The sequence below is a fragment of the Pongo abelii genome, chromosome 6 (genome assembly GCF_028885655.2).
Source record: "Pongo abelii isolate AG06213 chromosome 6, NHGRI_mPonAbe1-v2.0_pri, whole genome shotgun sequence".
Taxonomy (NCBI): domain Eukaryota; kingdom Metazoa; phylum Chordata; class Mammalia; order Primates; family Hominidae; genus Pongo; species Pongo abelii.
The window spans coordinates 44,748,089-44,766,454 of NC_071991.2; the positions used below are offsets into that span (position 1 = coordinate 44,748,089).

Here is an 18,366-nt window from a genome sequence, read left to right on the forward strand (position 1 = left end):
CTTTGCTGCAACCAGTGGGCTCCTAGGGCAGGACATGCATGGCTAAGGAACGTAGTAATAAGGTGAAAATGGACAGAAGAGGGATTGAAGGAAAGAGAAGAAAAAGAAGAAACTAAGGTAGTGGTAATAATAATATAGTCATAAAGCTAACACTTATTTAGTGCTTACTATGTAATGGGCACTGCCAAAGAACTTAACAAAAATTAATTCATTTTAATCCTCAGCAATCCTTGGAGGCAAACCTATTATTATTCCCATTTAGTGAATGAGGAAACTAAAGCATAGAGCATTTCATGACTTGCTTGAGGGTCATAGCTACTTAGTAGTATATTAAGGACTTAAATCAATGTAGTTTGGCTCCAGAGTCCATGCTCCTAACCACTACTCTAGAGGCCTATATAGGATGGTTACCAAATGGAAATAAGTGGGTTCAACAATAAGCTTGAAATCAATTACACACACACAAATGCACACACACACGAGAGAAAGACTAAGGTTTTCCTAACCACTACCCTAGAGGCCTATACAGGAAGGTTACCAAATGGAGAGAGAAGTTAATTCAACAATAAGCTTAAAATTAATTACACACACACACACACACACGAGTCACTCTGTCTCTCTCCCTTCCCCCTCTCTCTGAGATTTTGCCTTATAAGGGAAAAATAATTTGCATTGCATTGAAATTAAAATATTCTCCTACTAATAAGTACAATATAAAATGTAATATGTACTTGACAACAAGTAACACATGCTATTACAAACATTAGAAAAGAACACAAAAAGCCTTCTCCAGAAACATGGGTACACAACATTTTGACCACCAAAGAGATCCCATTTGTACGGCAGTCCAAGAGCACACAGTGCCATCCAGCGATAAAGTAAGTGAAGCACGTGTTCATCCTCTTCTGCAAGGGAATCGAATATTTAACTTTAGTCTTTTCAATAAGCAATTCAGAATTTTCACATAAAAAAAGGAAACTAGCATAAGTAATAACCTATCTTTTATTTTCCTGTGACTTGCACAAAATTACCTTACATTTAAATTCTCCACTATTTCTTAATTAAGTGTATAAATTCAAACAAGACCAACCCAAACTATTAACTTAAGGCATCCAAACTATTAACAGCATCTCAGTCACCCAACAAGGATATATTATCATCATATAGGGTACTTTTGTGCTGCCTAACATGACTTGTCAAGTAGTGTATTTTGCAGAGTTCAGAAACAGTCAGTGATGAAGGCTGAAAGAACCTGCCCTACACATGGCAAAGTAAATCATGGCTAGTTCTGCCATCAGCAGCACCTACACTACAGAACCTCCAAAAAGAAATGGATGCAGCAATTAAGCATATGGTAGAGGAGAGACAAGGGGGTGTAAGGAGAGGAACTGGGCAAGTGTTAAACAATGCAAAATTTATCTATGCACCTAAATAGGCAATTATTTTTACAAAATTCTCATACAGACAATGTTTACATTATGACATAACTAAATTCTAAAGTTTAGTTTTCATCCGAAGCCAAAACATTATGGCCAATTATACCACTAAAAGAAAATATTTATTTATGTCCCTGGAAGAAATTCAAGAAACATTCATTAGTGAGATTTTTTCTTTTATTTATTTGTTTGTTTATTTTTGGAGACAGAGCCTTGCTTTATCACCCAGGCTGGAGTGCAGTGGCACAAACTCGGGTCACTACAAACTCCATCTCCCAGGTTCAAGTGATTCGCCTGCCTCAGCTACCCCAGTAGCTAGGATTACAGGTGTGAGCCACCATGCCCAGCTAATTTTTGTATTTTTAGTAGAGATGGGGTTTCACCATGCTGGTCAGGCTGGTCTCGAACTCCTGACCTCAGGTGATCCGCCTGCCTTGACCTCCCAAAGTGTTGGGATTACAGGCGTGAGCCACCACACCCAGCCTTTAAATATAATTTCTTTTCTAAAACACTTACCAAACTTTTAATAGTAGTTATCACTGAGTGGAAATGCAAAAAAAAAATTTACTTATTAAATTATACATTTGTATCATTTTGGCATTTTTTTCTAATATGAATTTCTTTTGTTAAAGATGTGAAAAAGTACTATGCTTTTACAGTCATAATGAAGAAACACTGAAAGATAAGACTTTGTCTCTATTTTCTATATATCTGTTACACATTTCAATCATTTGTGTAAATGATTTGCACGTACACTAATAAAACACAGCTTCTGGTTAATTTAACAAATGCCCTTCACCACAGAACTACTTCAGAATCTAAGCATTTTGCGCAGCGTATTTTCCAACTGACAGCTAAGCTAGCTTTTAAATTTTCATTTTTCAAAGTGCCAAGATTAATAATGCATCAACAGGGCCAGGCACAGTGGCTCACGCCTGTAATCCCAGCACTTTGGGAGGCTGAGGTGTGTGGATCACCTGAGGTCAGGAGTTCAAGACCAGCCTGACCAACATGGTGAAACCCCGTCTCTACTAAAAACACAAAAACTAGCCAGGCGTGGTGGTGGGCACCTGTAATCTCAGCTACTTGGGAGGCAGAGGTAGGAGAATCGCTTGAACCTGGGAAGCGGAGGTTGCAGTGAGCCGAGATCACAATGCCACTGCACTCCAGCCTGAGTGACAGAGCGAAACTCCGTCTCAAATCATCATCATCATCATCATCATCATCATCATCATCATCATCACGCATCTATGGGAAGTGAATATGATTTAAAAGACTGGTATGTAAACTCTGGAACCAATATGTGACCAGCAGAGTCTAACTTGAGGTTCATGTCTATGGCCATTGGAATGTCCCTCTCTGCTTCTGCTTCCCTTCAGGACAAGGGCTTCAGATAAAGAGCTCCTAAACACTCCTAAAGACTACCAGATTACACAGGTAAGCTGCTGTTATTCACTTAGTCCATATCCTCATTGCCTCACTTGTGTTCATTGTATCCACACAGTCATCAAGACTTAAAGTTCTGTCTAGGCCAGACGCGGTGGCTCACGCCTGTAATCCCAGCACTTTGGGAGGCTGAGGCAGGCAGATCACCTGAGGTCAGGAGTAGGCAAGACCAGCCTGGCCAGCATGGTGAAACCCTATCTCTACTAAAAATACAAAAAATAGCGGGGCGCCATAGTGCGTGCCTGTAATCCCAGCTACTAGGGAGGCTGAGGCAGGAGAATTGCTTGAATCCAGGAGGCGGAGGTTGCAGTGAACCAAGATTGCGCCACTGCACTCCAGTCTGAGCGACAGAGCGAGACTCCATCTCAAAAAAACAAAAAAAAGTTCTTTCTAAATCACTATATGTTCTTTTAGTCCCCTGTCCTGAGGTAGCCTGTAGAGCAAAGACATTAAGTACAGAACTATCCCCCAGACAAGCCAAGAAAATTGCTACAACTTCAGTTTTGATTAAACATTATTTGGGGGAATTTCAATGCCATTTAATTTTAGGAGTATCAAATGATAGTATTAGTGGAACCATCCAAGAAGCCTGTCTATATAAGAGACACACCTTGCAGGTTTACCCTAAAACACACTTTCTTTTTAAATTGTAACCCCTGGGTCTACTGCATCAGAGTTATCTGGGGTGCTGCTCCAAAATGCAGATTCCTGAATCCTGCCCCAGACTGAGTGGATCTCAATGCTTGCGTGTGAGGCCCAGGAATCATTTTTTCAAAAAGCTCACTGGTACTTTTATACATCATAAGTTCATGACTTATTCCGTGGGACAGCAGTTTTCAAACTTTGCTGCATATCAGAATCATCCAGAGAGATTTTTAAAACCTCAGTACACAGACCATGCCCTAGTTAAATTAGAATCTCTGCGGATGGGAAAGAGACAGCAGAAGTTCTGAAAACTCCACAGGTGATTCCAATGGGCAGCCAACGTTGAGCACTGGTGTTGTAAAGGATCAAGGTACAGCTTAGAGACCAAGTTGAGTCCTTCTGAGTGTCAAAGCACACTCAACTTGAGACTTTTAATGATAACAACAAAAACAAAATGATTAATACTCACGTTTTCATAGTGACAACAATAAGACCTAACAAGCTGCCATAAAAATCTTAAGTATGGTTTAAACACAGAAAAATTCTCATTACCAAATATGACTACATACAATTTAAAAAAAAGTTTCCAACACTTTTAAACAAACAAAAATGCAACTCATTAATTCCAGCCTCCATTGACAGAAAACTTATGCTCCAAATACAGCTCTGAACCTGTCTTCTAAATCGGTTTCATTAAATAATATGATGAAGTGACCAATATGGTTTTTTTCATGACGTTACATACCAATCTGCAACAGCTTGGGGATAGTTAGAAAATACAGAAGTAGAATGTGTATCAGAATAAACTAAATTTAAGATCATTGAGCTGATATCTCAAGTCAAGAGCTTCTGTAGTTAAAAGACTGAAAGATGGATGCACCTGATTTTCCCTCAGGGGCTTACAAGATAAGATAGTGCATTATTAAACCTGACAAAACATATGTGACTATACTGCACCAGAAACTACAGTCACAGAATTTTAAAAGTATGTCTTTACTTAATGAAGTACAAATTTCAAACTCAAACTGGGCCTACAGACTTAGCAGAAGGCAAAAGGAGAATGTACTCATTTTACTATTGTGACCTGGCTTGAGTTCAATAGAATCAAAGATATAAAAGAATTACAGAGCTGTCTGGTGGAAAGGAAATCATCATTTCATAAAGGACTCAATAACTTACATGATTTCAAATCATGCTTTAAGTGTCTGCAGCTTCCTTTAAAGAAAACCTCAAAATGCATCTGAATTATCGTCTATCCTGTAAGTGTGGTTCAATTTCAGGAAGAACTGATTGAACTGAAAATAACTATCCCACCAAGAAGACAGTGTTCCTGGAACTTTAAAAAATACAGACTCTAGAGCAAGGCTGAAATTTCTTACAATTGTCTCTCAACAATGTGTTAATCCCCTGTCCCTATGAAAATCCACCTAAAATATAAAATTGCTGAAATTAAAAATGAGTACAACTCCACCAGCAATGTAAAGCTTGAATCAGAACTGATATAGACCTTCATTTGTACAGAATGTATGTATATACATATGGTATATAAAACCTAAACTGTCTGTAGCCACCTCCACCTGCTAAGGTGGTAAATTCATTTCCCATTGCTGCTGTAACAAATTGCCCCTAAACTTAGTAGCTTCTAACAAGACAAATTTATTATTTTATAATCCTGGAGGTCAGAAGTCTGAAATCACTCCTCATGGGCTAATGTCAAGGTGTCGACAAAGCTGGTTCCTTCTGGAGGCTCTCAAGTGAGAATCTGTTTCCTTGCCTCTTTAAGCTTCTAGAGGCTGAGCGCATTCGTTAGATGTGTGACCTCATTCCTCAAATCACTTCAACTTCTTGCTACCATTATCACATCACAAACTATAGTACTCTCCTCTAATCTGTGGTTTCACTTTCCACTTTCAACTGCAATCTAGAAATAGGTGAGTATAGTACATATTGTAATGATATATTGAGACAGACCACATTCACATAACTTTTATTACAATATATATACTATTTTTTAATTTTATTATTATTATACTTTAAGTTTCAGGGTACATGTGCACAATGTGCAGGTTTGTTACATATGTATACATGTGCCATGTTGGTGTGCTGCACCCATTAACTCATCATTTAACATTAGGTATCTCTCCTAATGCTATCCCTCCCCCCTCCCTCCACCCCACAACAGTCCCCGGAGTGTGATGTTCCCCTTCCTGTGTCCATGTGTTCTCATTGTTCAATTCCCACCTATGAGTGAGAACATGTGGCATTTGGCTTTTTTGTCCTTGTGATAGTTTGCTGAGAATGATGGTTTCCAGTTTCATCCATGTCCCTACAAAGGACATGAACTCATCATTTTTTATGGCTGCATAGTATTCCATGGTGTATATGTGCCACATTTTCTTAATCCAGTCTATCATTGATGGACATTTGGGTTGGTTCCAAGTCTTTGCTATTGTGAATAGTGCTGCAATAAACATACGTGTGCATGTGTCTTTACAGCAACATGATTTATAATCCTTTGGGTATATACCCAGTAATGGGATGGCTGGGTCAAATGGTATTTCTAGTTCTAGATCCCTGAGGAATCGCCACACTGACTTCCACAATGGTTGAACTAGTTTACACTCCCAAAAACAGTGTAAAAGTGTTCCTATTTCTCCACATCCTCTCCAGCACCTGTTGTTTCCTGACTTTTTAATGATCACCATTCTAACTGGTGGGAGATGGTATCTCATTGTGGTTTTGATTTGCATTTCTCTAATGGCCAGTGATGATGAGCATTTTTTCATGTGTTTTTTGGCTGCATAAATGTCTTCTTTTGAGAACTGTCTGTTCATATCCTTTGCCCACTTTTTGATGGAGTTGTTTTTTTCTTGTAGATTTGTTTGAGTTCATTGTAGATTCTGGATATTAGCCCTTTGTCAGATGAGTAGGTTGTGAAAATTTTCTCCCATTTTGTAGGTTGCCTGTTCACTCTGATGGCAGTTTCTTTTGCTGCGCAAAAGCTCTTTAGTTTAATTAGATCCCATTTGTCAATTTTGGCTTTTGTTGTCATTGCTTTTGGTGTTTTAGACATGAAGTCCTTGCCCATGCCTATGTCCTGAATGGTATCGCCTAGGTTTTCTTCTAGGGTTTTTATGGTTTTAGGTCTAACATGTAAGTCTTTAATCCATCTTGAATTAATTTTTACACAAGGTGTAAGGAAGGGATCCAGTTTCAGCTTTCTACATATGGCTAGCTAGTTTTCCCAGCACCATTTATTAAATAGGGAATCCTTTCCCCATTGCTTGTTTTTGTCAGGTTTGTCAAAGATCAGATGGTTGTAGATACGCAGCATTATTTCTGAGGGCTCTGTTCTGTTCCATTGATCTATATCTCTGTTTTGGTACCAGTACCATGCTGTTTTGGTTACTGTAGCTTTGTAGTATAGTTTGAAGTCAGGTAGTGTGATGCCTCCAGCTTTGTTCTTTTGGCTTAGGATTGACTTGGCTATGCAGGCTCTTTTTTGGTTCCATATGAACTTTAAAGTAGTTTTTCCAATTCTGTGAAGAAAATCATTGGTAGCTTGATGGGGATGGCATTGAATCTATAAATTACCTTGGGCAGTATGGCCATTTTCACGATATTGATTCTTCCTACCCATGAGCATGGAATGTTCTTCCATTTGTTTGTATCCTCTTTTATTTCATTGAGCAGTGGTTTGTAGTTCTCCTTGAAGAGGTCCTTCACATCCCTTGTAAGTTGGATTCCTAGGTATTTTATTCTCTTTGAAGCAATTGTGAATGGGAGTTCACTCATGATTCAGCTCTCTGTCTGTTATTGGTATATAAGAATGCTTGTGATTTTTGTACATTGATTTTGTATCCTGAGACTTTGCTGAAGTTGCTTATCAGCTTAAGGAGATATTGGGCTGAGACAATGGGGTTTTCTAGATATACAATGATGTCATCTGCAAACAGGGACAATTTGACTTCCTCTTTTCCTAATTGAATACCCTTTATTTCCTCCTGCCTAATTGCCCTGGCCAGAACTTCCAACACGATGTTGAATAGGAGTGGTGAGAGAGGGCATCCCTGTCTTGTGCCAGTTTTCAAAGGGAATGCTTCCAGTTTTTGCCCATTCAGTATGATATTGGCTGTGGGTTTGTCATAGATAGCTCTTATTATTTTGAGATACGTCCCATCAATACCTAATTTATTGAGAGATATTACAATATATTGTTACAATTGCTCTATTTTACCATTGTTCAAATTAGGCCATATTGTTCAAATATTTTACCATATTGTTCAAATCCTATACATGCATAACTATGAATAAATTACACACAATTGTGCCTAATTTATTCATAGGTATGCATGTATAGGAAAAAAACACAGTATTTATAGGGTTTGGTACTAACCATGGTTTCAAGCATCCACTGGGGATCTTAAAATGTATCCCCCACAGGTAAGGAGAGGCTATTGTAATGATTCTGATACTCTTGCCTCTCTCTTACAAGAACCCTTTTTTTTAAGTTTCATTAGGCCCACACGGATAATCTAGGATAATCTCCCATCTCAAGATCTTTAATTTAATCGCATCTATGATGTTCCCTTTACCATGTAAGGTGGCATATTCATAGGTTCTGGGGATAAGGACGTTGACATCTTTGGAGACTATTTTCAGCCTACCACAGGTGATAATACGGAAGGAGGAAAGAGACGTAGTAGTGGTTAAACATTATTTTTCACTTTCAACATGAGTATGGAAGGAAGAAAGAAAAGACTGAAATTTCAAAGCATCAGCCCATTCTTCTGTGTTCTCAGACTATTCTAGTCATTACAATAGCCACTGCCCACATGTGGCTATTGAGACTTTGATGGCAATATTCCAAATCAAGATGTGCTGTAAATGTACAACTACATATATAACTTGAAAGACATCATATAAGAAAAAAGTAAAATAATTATTAATTTTATACAAATGTTACATTTTGAAAGGAAAATATTTTGGATATATTTGGTTGAATAAAATATATAATCAAAATTAATCTCATCTGTTCCTCTTTTTTTTTTTTAGTGGAGCTAATAGGGAATTTTAAATTATAGATGTGGGTAATAAGCACACTCGACAAAGATGAAATAAAGCCTTCTGCCATAAAAGCAACAAGAACACTGGCAAAAATTCTCAAAATCAAATTTTTGAAAACTCTGGAAATTAACTAAAGCCTTGCAATAACTGATGAGTTTTTATCCAAGAAAAAAAAAAAAAACCTGAATTTTAATAAGACCGGCAAGCTTTGTGACATCTTAACTTGCCGTATTGTCATCCACTTCTACCAGGCTTGAGAACCAACAGCCTCATTAGTAACTAAATACTAGCAGCCTGGCAAACACAAAATTCAGCAGAATGAGTTTAAAGTTTAGGGGGGAAAAACCCAGGCTTTGTTTTCTTTTTTTTAGCTTCAATGATGAATTCTACCAAACAATAAAAGAAAAATTAGTACTAATTCGTCACAAACTCTTCCAAAAGCAAGGAGAGGAGGGAATACTTTTCAACTCTTTCTATGAGGCAAATGTTACTCAGACACCAAAAACTAACAAAAACATCATAAGAAAACTACAGACCATAAAGACCAATATCCCTTATGAATATAAATCTAAGAATCCTCAGCAACATACTAGCACACTGAGTACAGCAATATATACAAAGGATCATACAACTTGACTAACTGAAATTTTTCCAGGGGTTGAAAAATTGGTTCAATATACAAAAATCAATGTCAACTGTTAATCAATCAATAACCAAATAACATATAAATGGGATAAGTGACACAAATCATCATGTCAATAGTCAGAGAAATAGCATTTGCCAAAATTCAACACTCTTTCATGATAAAAAACAGTCAGTAAACTAGGAACAGAGGGTACTTCCTTGACCTGTTAAAGAGTATCAAGGAAGGCCAGGCACTATGGCTCATGCTTGTAATCCCAGCACTTTGGGAGGCCAAGACAGGAGGATCACTTGAGCTCAGGAATTTGAGACCAGCATGGGCAACATACTGAGACCCCATCTCTACTAAAATTCAAAAAAATTTAGCTGAGCATGATGGCCTATGCGTGTAGTCCAAGCTACTCAGGGGGCTGAGGTGGGGGATTGCTTGAGACTGGGAGTTCAAGGCTGCAGTGAGCCATGATCATGCCACTGCATTCCAGCCTGCGTGACAGAGAGAGACCTTGACTTTAAAAAAAAAAAGAGTATCAAGGAAAAAAACATAGTTAACATCATACATAATGGTGAAAGACTGAAATGTTTTGCCTTGAGATCAGGAACAAGAAAAGGATGCCTACTCTTGCCACTTCCATTCAACATTGTACTGGAGTTCTGTCCAGGGCAATTAGGCAAGAAAAAGAAATACAGTGCATTCAGATTGGAAAGGAAAAAAGTAAAACTATCTTATTTTGCAGATGATGTAATCTCACACAGGAAAAATCCTACAGAATCCACTAAAATACTCTTAGAACTAAATAATGAGTCCAGCAAGGTTGTAAGATTAAAAAAAAAATCAATATATGATCATCACATTAAGTTCTATCACTCAGTGCTGATCACAATAATTCAACTTTAGAGAATATAAACAGCCTATGTAATGCAGTATCTATGCCAAGATCAGCAAACTTATAGCACCCTCCCAGTGTTGCACCTCAGCAGGCAAGGATAATAACCATGGCACTCTTTTCCAGAAGCCATGTCAACCTTCTCAATACCACCCTCCAGTCAGGGTCCAAGTGACAGAAAGATTAAAGCTGTCTGCAGTCTTGTGTTGCTTCTACTACCATTCCACCAAAACAACACTAGTAGTCAACTCTGGCTCTACAGGCTTGGCCCAATGTGCTGCCAAGAAAGTCCCTCTTTCCCAGACAAACAAAGAAACAAAAAACAGCCTGTTACTGATTCCTTACTTTGAATGGACCTACTAACTATAGGACATAGGGTTATTATTTGAAATGCCACACCCAATGTTTATTCTTCACATGAGTATGAAGAAATGACCAGATTTAGTACCAATCACAACTTCTAGGAGAAGGCTTTCAGTCACACCAAACAATAAATGCAAAGGCCTGAAGCAGGAGAAAGCTTGACATGTTCTACAATGTTTAACCACTACTATGTCTACCCTTTTCTCCTTCCGTATTACCACCTGTGGTAGGCTGAAAATAGTCTCCAAAGATGTCAATGTCCTTATCCCCAGAACCTATGAATATGCCACATTACATGGTAAGGGGAACATCATAGATGTGATAACATTAAAGATCTTGAGATGGGAGATTATCCTGGATTATCCATGTGGACCTAATGAAACTTAAAAAAAAGGGGTTCTCCTAAGACAGAGGCGAGAGTATCTTGACTTGGCTAGTCCTGTGGCAGGCTCCTTCTCATCCCCGCAATTTTAACTCCTTAAAGTAATCTTTCCTACCCAGCCTAATACAAGTGCCCCTGTTATCTTTAGCAAACCCTGTGTTTCCTAATGTACATTTATTACTAACTACTTGTTTGTTGTCTATATCCCCAACTGCAATAAAATTTCCATGAGGCAAGAAACTTGCTGGCTTATCTATCATTCATTGTATACTCTGGCATATAATAGATGAGGAGCAGGGATGGATGGTTGGATTCTGTTTGTACAGATGCAACTTAATTTCTTACTTCCTAAGTGAATATCAATATGTAAAAGGAATTAGATCAGAATAATACCCTTGGAGGTGAAAATATATTTAGCATATGGAACGGATCACAATAGAAAAGTAAATTAAAGCATTTTAGAAGAATTTTTCTGACAAGGGTTTAAACTAAAGCAGCTATCTTTTAACTATTATTCATCTAGAAAATGAAATCAACCATAATGTTAGATTGCTAAGCTCTCCAGTTAACTAAGGTCTGATTATCATTGCTGGTATATAATGACTCTAGGCTACAAACCAATTATAAACATTAAAAAAGTACTCACCATTATACCTCATACCCATTCTGTGAAGAACTAAAGTAATTTTCCTAGAATTACACCTTGCCACAATGCTTGATGCAGGAGGTTTCTTTATCATTTAGCTACAATGATGGCATAATAATTGGGACCAGAGAGACATGATCTAGTCTACAGACATGTCCATAAATTAAGATGGGTAAATAGTCACCATTGATTAGCCAATACACAGGGACACGATGGCAACATTTTATTCTAAATAAAATTCCTGCCCCCCCAAAAAAAGAAAAAAACAAGAATAAATAAATAAATAAAATAAAAAATTCCCTGACCTGAGAAAATACAAAGATAAAGGTGAAATTAATTAACTTAGTAACAAAAACAAATTGTTCTAACTCTGAAAGTAGACAATATATATGATTCCAATATCATTAAACACAGCTTTAGGAATAGTCCATCAAATTCATCATTCTACTAGGTTCTCCAAGGACAAAATCTAAATTCAGGAAATACATGTTAACATCAATAGATCTTTCCATTTCTATTTCTTTTATATCTTGAACTTAATTATTTTTCTATTGTTTCAGAACATTTGAAAGCTCCAAAGTGTTTTGAAGTATCTAATAAGAAAATTAAGTTACATCACCATAAAATGTCTCCCCATTTTATTCTTTTTTCCTTTGGGATATTCTCCCACTAGTAATTATCAATTATCACAAGTTGAAGACCTGATTTTCCTCATTTGTGGTTCATATCATATAAAAATATGCAATGCCCATGAATATAACTAATGACTTCATTTATACAGAACCAGAGCATGTTCCCAATTCACTTATATTTCGCTCAGTTTTCCTCAAAAAGACAGCAAACCATATTTTGTATTGAAGTCAATTTGCATTTAACCTAACCAATAGCATTACTTCTTTGGAAGTAATCTGATTTTTCCTTTTTTGGTTTGTCTTTAACTTCCTAATTATTCATCTTAATAACAGATACTTTTTTTTCCAATGTTTTAAATTGATGATTTTTTATTTAATTGAAAATAAAATTACAAATATTGATAGTACATATAATGTTTTGATCTATGACTACACTGTGAGATGATTAAATCAAGCTAGTTAACATACTGGAGTGCAGTGGTGCAATCTCAGCTCACTGCCACTGCTGTCTCCCAGGTTCAAGCAATTCTCCTGCCTCAGCCTCCAGAGTAGCTGGGATTACAGGTGCCCGCCACCACACCTGGCTAATTTTTGTATTTTTAGTAGAGATGGGGTTTCACTAGGTTGGCCAGGCTGGTCTCGATCTCCTGACCTCAAGTGATCCATCTGCCTCAGCCTCCCAAAGCACTAGGATTACAGGCATAAGCCACCATGCCTGTCCTTCATCACCTCATATACTTGTGTTTTAATGATAAGAACATTTAAGATCTAATCTCTTAGGAAATTTAAAGTATACATTATTATTAACTCTAGTCACCTTGCTGTACAATCGATCTCCAGAACTTACTCATCCCATCTAACTGAAACTTTGACCCTTTGACCATCATCTCCCCCTGCCCCCACCTCCAACCCCCAGGCCCTGGCAACCACCATTCTAGTCTCTGCCTCTATGAGTTCAACTTTTTCAGATTCCACATATATACGAGACCATGTGATATTTTTCTTTCTGTGCCTGACTTATGTCACTTAGTCCTGCAGGTTCATATGTCTTGTTGCAAATGACAGGATTTTCTTCATTTTTAAGGCTAAACCAAATTACATTGTGTATATATAACACATTTCTTTATCTATTCATCTGATGATTTATATTTAGATTGATTCCAATGCTGCAGTGAACACGAGAATGCATATATTTATTCAACATACTGATTTCCTCACCTTTGATATATTCTCAGAAGTGGGATTGTTAGATCATATGGTAGTTCTACTTTTAATTCTTTTGAGGAACCCCCATACTGCTTTCCATAATGGCTATACTAATTTACATTCCCACTAACAGTGTGTAAGGGTTCCTTTTTCTCCACACCCTCGCCAACACTTGTTATTATCTGTCTTGCTGATAATAGCAATTCTAACAAGTTTGAGGTTGTGGTTTTAATTTGCATTTTCCCTGATGATTCATGGTGTTGGACATTTTCTCAGATACTTGTTGGCCACTTGTATGTCTTGTTTTAAGAAATGTCTGGCCAGGCGTGGTGGCTCATGCCTACAATCCTAGCATTTTGGGAGGCCAAGGCGGGTGGATTACCTGAGGTCAGGAGTTTAAGACCAGACTGGTCAACATGGTGAAACCCCGTCTCTACTAAAAATACAAAAATTAGCTGGGCATGGTGGCCCGCAGCTGTAATCCTGGCTACTTTGGAGGCTGAGGCAGAAGAATGTCTTGAACCTGGGAGGTGGAGGTTGCAGTGAGCTGAGATGGCACCACTGCACACCAGCCTGGGTGACAGAGCAAGACTCCGTCTCAAAAAAAAGAAAAAAAAAAAAGAAAAAGAAAAAGAAAGAAATGTCTATTCAGGTCGTTTGCCCAATTTTTAATGGGGTGAACTGTTTGGGTTCCTTATATATTTTGGATAATAACCCCTTATCAGATAAATGCTTTGCAAATATTTTCTCCCATTCTGTAAGTTGTCTCTTCACTCTGTTGATTGTTCCCTTTGCTGTGCAGAAACTGTTTAGTTTGATGCAATCTTGTTTGTCTAGTTTTGCTTTCATTGCCTGTGCTTTTTGGGCTCATATCCAAATATCTTCACCAAAAAAAAAAATGTCAAGAAGCTATTTCTGTATGTTTTATTCTCATAGTCTAACAGTTTAGATCTTATGTTTCAGCCTCTAATCCATATTATTTATTTATTTACATTTAGAGATAGGGTCTCGCTCTGTCGCCCAGGCTGGACTTCAGTGGCATGCTCATAATTCTATGTAACCTCTAATTTCTGGGCTCAAGCAATTCTCCTACCTCAGCCTCACATGGTTGTGACAGGTGCTCACAACCATGCCCGGGTAATTTTTGTATTTTTTTGTACAGACAGGGTCTCATTATACTGGCCAGGCTGGTCCCAAACTCCTGGCCTCAAGTGATACTCCTGCAGGCTGGGATTACAGGCCACTGCACTGGCCGTTTTAATCCATTTTAAGTTGACTTTTGTATATAGTGTAAGATAAGGGTCCAACCTCATTCTTCTGCATCTGAATATCCAGTTTGGTTTTTTTGTTTGTTTGTTTGTTTTTGTTTTTTTGGTATTTTTGAGACAGCGTCTAGCTCTGTCACCCAGGCTAGAGTGCACTGGCGCAACCTCAGCTCACTGCAACCTCCACCTCCTGGGTTCAAGCGATTCTTGTGCCTCAGCCTCCCAAGTAGCTGAGACTACAGGTGCATGCCACCACACCCGGCTAATTTTTTTATTTTTAGTAGAGATGGAGTTTCACTACATTGGCCAGGCTGGTCTCAAACTTCTGACCTCAAATGATTCACCCACCTTAGCCTCCCAAAGTGCTGGGATTACATGCATGAGCAACTGCACCTGGCCAGTCAATTGATCTTTGACAAAGGTGCCACAATACACAATAGGGAAACTACAGTCTCCAATAAATTGTATTGGTAAAACAGGATATTCAGGCTGGGTGCGGTGGCTTGTGCCTGTAATCCCAGCACTCTTGAGGTCAGGAGTTTGAGAACAGCCTGGCCAACATGGTGAAACCCTGTCTCTACTAAAAATACAAAAAGTAGCTGGGTGTGGTGGTTTGTGCCTATAATCCCAGCTACTTGGGAGGCTGAGGCAGGAGAGTCATTTGAACCTGGGAGGCAGAGGTTGCAGTGAGTGAGATTATGCTGCTAAACTGGACAGCCTGGGTGACAGATTGAGACTCTGTCTCCAAAAAAACATCAAAAACAAACAAACAAAAAAATCAATTGCCTGTAACTGTGTGTATTTATTTCTGAGCTTTCTATGCTGCTCCTTTGGTTTACATGTCTGTCTTCATGCCAATGCCATGCTGTTTTGATTACAATAGCTTTGTATTATATTTTGAAATCAAGAAGTATGATGCCTCTAGCTTTGTGTTTTTCACCTGAGACTGCTTTGGATTCATTAACAGAATGAAGGATAAAAACTACACGATTGTCTCAGTGAATACAGAAAAAGCATTTAGCAATATTCAACATCTTCTCATGATAAAAACTTAACAATAAATTAGGTGTAGAAGGAATGTACCTCAACACAATAAAAGCTACATATTACAAGCCCACAGCTAGTATCATACCCAAATTTCTGCTATAACCTTCTATTTTTCCTTCTCCCTCAAAGGAAGAAAAAACAAAACTCCCTTTGAGGAGTTCTCTTAATTTCCTTTGTCATAGACTGTGCTGCCTCTCTATTTTTTCATCCTATACTCATGCTTCAACACATTCTCAGCTTTCAGCTCTACTTCCTTCCTGGATACACAACTGCTTTCCTCACAGATTTGTACATTCACGGGCTTTTCTCAAGGTAATTCTTCTAGAGCTGATCTATCAATTAGGCACAGTAGGCACAATGCTTAAGATCCACAATACTTTAGGGGTACACAAAAATGTTTCAATTTTCATTTCATTCAAAATCAGAGAAAAAGAGTGTAATAATAATAAATGCAGAATAATGAATTATCTTCATCTTTATACCAATGCAGTTACAGAATGTAATTTTTAATATTTTTAGGAAGGAAAGAACCCACAAAGGCAAAAGTTCCCAGGGCCCACGGAAGTCATAATGGGCCCCTTCTTTTAAGTCAGCCTAGTCCCAGATCTCTCCCCACTCGAAACTCGTCCATTCTAGCCTCATAGGCAAGACCCGCACCAGAAGTAACAATACGGGTACTCATCAAAACCTGATTAATACTGATGGTTACATAACCCACTAAACTTACTAAAATCATTAAGTTGTCATTTTTATGATATGTAATATATACCTCAATAAAATTGTTTAAAAAAAGATATAGAGTTGCTTAAAAAAGCAGAAACACAGGTATATCTAAGGACACAAAACAATGAATTTTAGATTACTATACTTGTTTGAGATTCAAAAGTTTATCAGTCAAAATGATAAGAATTAAAATTGTATCTACTTGAGTATGTTCATATAATATGATCAATGTACATATGTGAGTAAAGGATGGTGACATCAAAAGTGACAAAATATTCTATATGTGCAAATAATTATGGTGCTAAAAAAACTAACTATTTGTAGTAGTAATTAAGGGAGCCTGGTTGCAATTAAGTACAGTAAGGACATTAAAACTTCCAAAAGATATTTCTGTAAGCCACAACAGAAGAATAGAGTAACATAATAAGTAGAACCACATCCAAACCCGCTTCCTTGTTATTTACCAATATCATCTAAAGAACACTGTTTAGATGCTGATGTTAGTTGTCTTGACTGGACAAATTTAAATCATATTCAGACTAAAAAAAAAAAGCAAAAGAATTTTTGACAAGGGTTAAAAGTTTATAGCCTTAAAACTATAAAAAATGTGGTGCCCACTACAAACCACATCCTGGCAATTGTCATGTCTCTACAAGGAACTACTTGAAATGGTTTTGTTGTGGCTGAGGCAATCATTTCTGAGTTAACAATTAGCTACTATTCCAATGAGATGTAAATTGTCTTTTTTACACTAGATCACTTTTAAGAGGAATATAAAAATTTCATTTTTAGCAACTAACATTCAATGTTATAATCATTTGTCATTCTATTTAATATAATCAAAATGAGTAGGAAAGTGTGTTTTTTACTACTGCATGAAATTGTATTCATTTTCAGGCAGCTGAAATTAAATTCAAATGTTACCTGTTTAACGCAGGTGAACATTTATATTCAAAAAAAAAAACTTTTTTTAATTTTAAAAAAGGTGAAGTTTCCTGTTACGCTTTTTTAGAAAGTACCTACAAATAGCACTCCTTATTTACATAAAGCAGATTTTAATCATGTTGTGGTTGGTTTTTAGTTCTAGAATTTATAAGTGTTATCTTAAATTGAAAGACAAATTAAAGTCAGTCACGGTTTATCTATTATGAAAAGTTATCATAATTATGATAAAATAATTATAATAGCCAACTTTTTAATCTAACATTAGTAACACTGAAGTATTTTTTCAATAACCTAATAAAATTAATGCTTGTCATCATCATACTTTCTGATTTACAAAGTATTTTTCACATCCTTTATTGTATTAGATCCTAAAAACAACCCTCTACATTAGCATAGTAAATATTTGTGGATTGCTTCCCCAACATCCATTTCCCTCTCTTCTGGCCAAAAAATAACCATGCCATTCTTTGGAGGACTCACCTGTCCCCCAGTCTCAGCCATACAGTGTGGGTGGCGTTAACCCCATCTCTAGTACCAGGAATCGCTTATGCCACTCAGTGTATTCTATCTTTCAGGCCCCATTTATCAGTTTAGGAATGGTCCCTTAAACCAGTGAAATTATGTTCTTGTTTTCTGGGACTTCTAGGAAAGGGAACTTCCTTTATATCTCATGGGAACTACTGTAAGATTCTGAAACTTTTTGGAATAATATGGTATAAGAATGTAAGATCTGGTAAGATCTGGCTGGATGCAGTGGATCACACCTGTAATACCAGCATATTGGCAGGCCAAGGCAGGAAGATCCCTTAAGGCCAAGAGTTCAAGACTAGCCTGGACAACATAGTCAGACCCCCACATCTCTAAAAAAAAAAAAAATACAAAAATTAGCCAGGCATAATGCCATACGCCTTTAGTCCAAACCACTAGGGAAGCTGAGGAAGGAGGACTGTTTGAGCCCAGGAGTTCGAGGTTTCAGTGAGCTATCATCGCACCACTGCATTTCAACCTGGACAAAAGCACGAGACCATATCACTTAA

General features: G+C 37.4%; 1 protein-coding gene across 19 annotated transcripts in view; it reads right to left on the bottom strand.

The window, feature by feature from the left end:
- The window catches only part of SUGCT (succinyl-CoA:glutarate-CoA transferase), a 735,129-nt gene that overhangs the window by 573,872 nt on the left and 142,891 nt on the right, over positions 1-18,366 (bottom strand). The gene's annotated exons all lie outside the window — the stretch shown is intronic.